This window comes from Mytilus galloprovincialis, chromosome 5 (genome assembly GCF_965363235.1).
Source record: "Mytilus galloprovincialis chromosome 5, xbMytGall1.hap1.1, whole genome shotgun sequence".
In the NCBI taxonomy this organism is placed as follows: domain Eukaryota; kingdom Metazoa; phylum Mollusca; class Bivalvia; order Mytilida; family Mytilidae; genus Mytilus; species Mytilus galloprovincialis.
The window spans coordinates 4,094,457-4,100,456 of record NC_134842.1 but is presented as its reverse complement, the minus strand read 5'-3'; the positions used below and the strand labels follow the sequence as shown (position 1 = coordinate 4,100,456).

The 6,000-nt window shown below is 29.5% G+C and overlaps 1 protein-coding gene across 1 annotated transcript in view; it reads left to right on the top strand.

Annotated features, from left to right (window-relative positions):
- The first annotated feature begins 484 nt into the window (after positions 1-484).
- The window catches only part of LOC143074985 (uncharacterized), a 31,158-nt gene continuing 25,642 nt past the window's right edge, over positions 485-6,000 (top strand). Inside the window, exon 1 of the mRNA XM_076250200.1 lies at positions 485-647. The gene's annotated coding sequence lies outside the window, so the exon portion shown is untranslated. The remainder of the gene's footprint in view (positions 648-6,000) is intronic.

Genomic DNA, 6,000 nt, shown 5'->3' with positions numbered 1-6,000 from the left:
AGAAAGTTCCAATCATTCTGTGAATGTTCCAGTGATTCCTAAACAACTATCAGGCCATACAACACAAATTAGGCCAACATAAATAACATAATAATTACAATATCATAACAATATATTATTAATGTTCAGTTTCACAAATATAAAACAAGATTACCTAATCTGCCAATGGCACATAAACTTTCAAAATTTCACTAACCGTCCTTATCTTTTGCATTGGATGTACCCGATCATGTTAAATCATACAACACTTTTTGTCCTTATTTGGTTAAATGATATATTTATTTATATTTCAGATAGCATGGTTAAAAAAAACCTAAGTTATTAAAGAAACCTCTGCAAAAAAAAATGATTTCATCAGATATATATATACATATATATGTGTATATTAGTCTCTGGTTTTACTTAAAGGGAAATAAGACTGAAGAGAACATTAAAAAGGCATCCGGTCATATAAAGGATGTAATATTAGGAGTGTTCTAACTTCCTGACCGAATATAGTTTACAACACAAAGTTTGACAACTATCTTATTTGAAGTGAATAATTATTATGTACTCGAAATTACTTTAAAAAAAGTATTTTACAGATGTAAACACACTAATCACTTGACAAGTTGGAAGCGCAGCAGATCAAAACTCAAAATTCACAGGTATGATTAGATAGTTTTCAGCTTTTCACAAAAAATAGGCATAACTTTGCAATGACAGCGCACTAGCAGCTTTCAGGATACTGTGATTTTTTCAACAGGTGTTAGACAGGATACTTGAATTTTATTTTGCATTGTTTGCCTCACAAATTCAATTTTATATGGTTACGTACATATTTTTATGGAGTTCTAGGTGAAGCCCTTTTTAACCACCAATCTAGCTTGGTGTATTGTAATTATACAGACAGGAAATACAATATCTGTTATCAACCGCTTGTGCTTTTGTTAATGTCAGTTTTAATTGGATATTATTTTGATGGAGATTATTAACAAATATATATGACTGCATTACTTGATTTCAGAAATATAAAATTAAACTGTTATTAATGAAATAAATGTATATCACTTAACTGCAAAATGATATATTTTTGTTATACATGAATGATATTCTAGAAAGAAATTATTTTTAAAAATAAATCAAAATAAAGTAATATAAAAAGAGAAATCAAGAAATATCACACACGAATGATTATAAAAAAATCACTTGATTAAGACAAGGTTTTCATGATTTAAAATCTTGAACTGTAGTATGATCGATAATCACAAAGTTAGCCCCAATTAAAAGAACATGGAAGAAAATAACACGAAAAAATCTTTTTTTTTCAGTACCCATAGTATAAAAAATTCAAAATTATAGAAATATGCGTTTTTGGTCGGGTTGTTGTCTCTTTGACATATTCCTCATTTCCATTCTCAATTTTATATTTCATTAAACATTTCTCTTAATTTTTTTTTTACTCAAATAAATGGAGCATTATGAATGTAGCGTGACCGGATATTGTGTTTATTTATTTGTTACGCTGATCTACTTTTTAAATTCAAGATATGTTTTGTGTGCATGTATTTTTATTTTATTTATATGAAATTACAATATGGCGAAACCCGATAATTAAATTAAAAATGTATAAGTTCTAAACAAAACGAAGTGATAATACATATAACTTGTTAAGGAGGCTCGAGGGTATAAAAAATTCAGAAAAAATTTAAACATTTGTTTTTCATTACAAATTATATATTTTACCTTTTGTAGTTGTTACTTTATCATATGGTACAAAAAAACATTTAAAACAATTAACTCGTGTTGGCCCCAGATGACTTTTAAAATGTAAACATCATTGAAAAAGTTCCAAATTATCTCCCTTTGGTGGAAAAATGCCATTTTTTGGCTTTAAAATTGAAATATCTCTTTTAACTCATCGGTGACCTATATTTTTTAATATAATTTCGATATATGCTGTACTTTATTAAATTATTGTAAAATTTGAGCGATTTTTGTAATAAATTTCCTTTTTTATTTCGATATTACCTTTATTTCTCCTATTAGTTCAACAGAAGAAAAAAAAAACACTTTTACAAAGATGTATGCTTCTTTCGAAGGCAGATTGTGAGCGTAAATGAACGGTGACCCCATTTGTTTTTATTAACTATAAGATAAAGTCAATTTATAGAAAAATTTGTTTATGATTATAAGATAGTACTCCAGAAGTAAATTTTGTAAAATAAACAAATTCTGTTTATCCGCGTATTTTACTTATAAATGGACTTAGTTTTTCTGCCTTTACTCTGTGGTTAAAGTTTAAATTTTTTTAATAACTGTCTTAAACTGTCCTGTATTCGTATCAACTTGAACAGAAGCTTGTTTATGATCAAAAGCTAGCATGTAGAAGGAAATTTTGTATTATTTCCTGTTTTCCGTTTATCACTTTTTCCAGTAAACATGCCATACAATCTGCATTTCAAGTTTTTAAAAACATTTATTAGATTCATAAACCATCCTGGATTTTTACAATGAATAATGGTATTTAGATGAAAATCTTTAATATTTATTTTCCCATTTTTGTTGAGCCTGTGCCTTTTGTCGCAAAAGCGAGACTACTTAGCGATCCTACATTCTGTCTGAAAATATAGACAACAGCAAAATTAGGCGAGACACTGCATGGGTTCCACAGAACCCTTACACATTTTCACATGGATGTTGTTTGAAGCATTTAAATTGTATAAACGATATTTACAATATTACACATATATATGGTCTAGTTAACACCAAATTTACGAAAAATACATATAATTTATTTGATATACCTCATAAAATTCACTTCTGAAATAAGCAAAAAGAGGCCAATAAAATTCATGATTGCTTTTTATATGTCATTATCTTAACCTTCTAAAGATATATTTAGCCGGACTTTATGTCAGAATAGTCACAAAGTTTGACAATTATCTTTTTTGAAGTGTATACATATTTTTTCGAAATAACTTTAAATCAGTTTATTAACAAACGCAAACACACTATAATCGTTTTACGAGTTCAAGCTTTAGATGTCGGATATAATGAAAACGCATCAAGTCAAAACGGTCAGGTAATCAGGTAAGACCAGGTAATCTTCTCCTTGTAAATGAGTGAGATACATTATCAGGGGCGTAGCTAGAAAGAAACGATGTGCAAGCAACTACCGCCGAGCGGAGCGAGGCGAAAAAATTTTGGGACCCTTTTATGCAGGAAAATGGTTTTTTTTTCAGTTTTCGGTCATAGGATAGTTGATAGAGGAGCTTCATGTAGATAGAACTTATAAACAATTTATGAATGTAAAACTATTTATAAAGCTGCTGAATAGAGTAAATCATGGTTAATTGAAAACATAAACTACACATTTTTCTAATACAGAATTTACTCGAAATTGTAAAAAATCTGCTCTTCGGGTCTAGGCCGAAACGAACTTCTCTATTTATTTGTCGGCAATATTCACACTATCCCGATGCATATGCAGTAATGCTAGCGATAATAACCTGCCATTGTTCATTGGTGATCGTACATTTGATTTAAACAGACGTAGTACATTGATAGATCTCCACGGTAGCACTCGCGAGATGTTATAAACCAGTGTACGTGTTCGCCATCGAGCGACCTCCCAATTGAATTCGTCAAAATTACATATCAGGTCAGTTTCGTATGTCTCTGACAATGTTGAGATTTGTTCGTTTGTTATACATGTTATATTTCCTACAACAGGAGGAAGACGATACTACACAAAGAAGCGATTTTCTGATAATACCAGACGCGACTCCACTCTCCAGTTCCATTATCATAGGCATTCGATTTTCATATGGTCTATAAACGCAAAATATAATGAGACTTTCCAATACTGTTTTGGCGTGTTTGCAGGATGAGTTGCTCTGTTAGTCCGTCGAACACATCGCCATGTCATAATTTCAACGATATCGAAGGGTTCTGATAAATCTCATGCCGATTGATACATCTCATTCCAAACAGATAAACCGTACTCTGTAAAATGTGCTCCGAAACTACATGTGTTAGACTGCGTATAACAAATTCAAATCTTGTAAAAGATACAAGTTACACGTACTGTCCGATTTCGTCATGCATGATCTTCAATAAAATTCTATTCTGAAACCAAATGCCGTTATTTAATGACATTTCATAAATAAAAAAAGTGACAACATGTGTGTTTCCTTTTAAATTTAATTTGTAATTTTTTAATTTTGCAATATTTTTTTTTGCATGCCGAACCGATGTGCACGCAACTGCGTGTTGGCGTATAGGGAGCTACGCGCCTGATTATGCACAGGTATGATTAGATAGTTTGTAGCTTTTCACAAGCAAATAAACCTAACTTTGCAACAGTATTGTACTACTAGCTTCGAGGGTAATGTGATGTCCTTCAGATGCGTTTGATAGGATACTTAACCTTTTTTTGTTATTGATGACCTAAAAATTCAATTTTATATGTTTGTTCATAATAGTTTTACTACGCATGTCTCCCCTAGTTTCAAGTGAACTCTGATACAACCCCTTGTTTTACTACCATTATAAGTTGGTGTTTTGTAATGATACAGAAAGGAAATATAATATATGTTCCTAACCGCCTGAGCTTCCTGTTAGTCTCAGTTTCTGTCGATATATTATTTTAAAGGAGATTGTCAACAAATATTCCTACAATACTTCATTTTATTATTGATTAAATAAATGTATATTGCTTAACTGCTGCAAAATGATATATATCTTTTTTTTATACAGAAATACTATTTTAAAAACGAAAATTTATTGATTGACAATTAAATCAAAACCGTTGCATTTGTTATATTAGATAATTATAAATTTGATAATCTTAATGGAAGCTTCTAATAAGATAATACTGATTTGGTAGATATTTCTTAAAGTATGTAAAACTTTATTTTGGTACTAGCAAACACTACATGAAGCAGCTGTATAAATATGTTAAGGTACCGGTAGTCGATGTTTTCGAACAAATGTACAGATTTCAATAAAATATTATTAATTAAAAATAATCTTAATAAATTCAAAAAGAGAAAGTAAAAAATATCATGCAAAAATGATTTAGAAAAATAACTAAAATATTTTTTTTTTATTAAGACTATGTTTTCAAATTTAAAATCTTAAACTGTATGTATAATCCGATTCTTAAAAAGTTGAACTCAATTCAAAGATCACCGAAGAAACAACTAAAGCTAAACAAATCAGTACCCATAGTGTAAAAAGTTTTTAAACACAGAAACATGCAATATGAATTATATATACTTAATTACATTTTTTTATTCTATTTTTATAGTAAATAAAATTTTCATGAAACACTTATTTCTATTTCCGTACTATGAAAAACGATCCTGGCGGGTTAAATGTAAAGGAAAAACTAACCATTCACAACAATGAAATATAAAGATTCAAACTTTGCATTTTGTTATTGGAGCACCCATTTTCTTAATAGATGAAATATAGTTTGGCAAATAGCAATATCTAGTCGAACTTTGAACAGTTATTGCCTTCATTTACCAAATGTTTACTTGATCCTTAAAATTGAAGCCCTGCTTTGTAAAGATAAATATGATCATAAATAAACTCATCATATATACTAGGCTTGAACGTTTGTATTTGCGTAAGCTCATTGGTCACTGAAATCTGAAAATGGATGTAGTTAAACTGGTATGCAGGTTTTTTTTAAATTCAATTTTTGGGTAAGTTTGGTTGCCATTTATACGTGGATGTTGTTTGAACAATTTTAATTTTATAAATAAAGGCAACAGTAGAATACCGCGGTTCAAAAGTCATAAATCGATTGTGAGCAAACAAATTGCAAGTAACAAACAAAACCGGAGGGAATACATCAACAACAAATCTTCGAAAAATACATAGAATTAATTTTTATACCTCATAAAATTCACCGAAATTAGCAAAAGGGGCCTTATAAAATTCATCATTGCTTCTTAAATGTCCTTATCTTAATCTTCTAAAGAGAGATTCATTTATTTTTGTCAATAA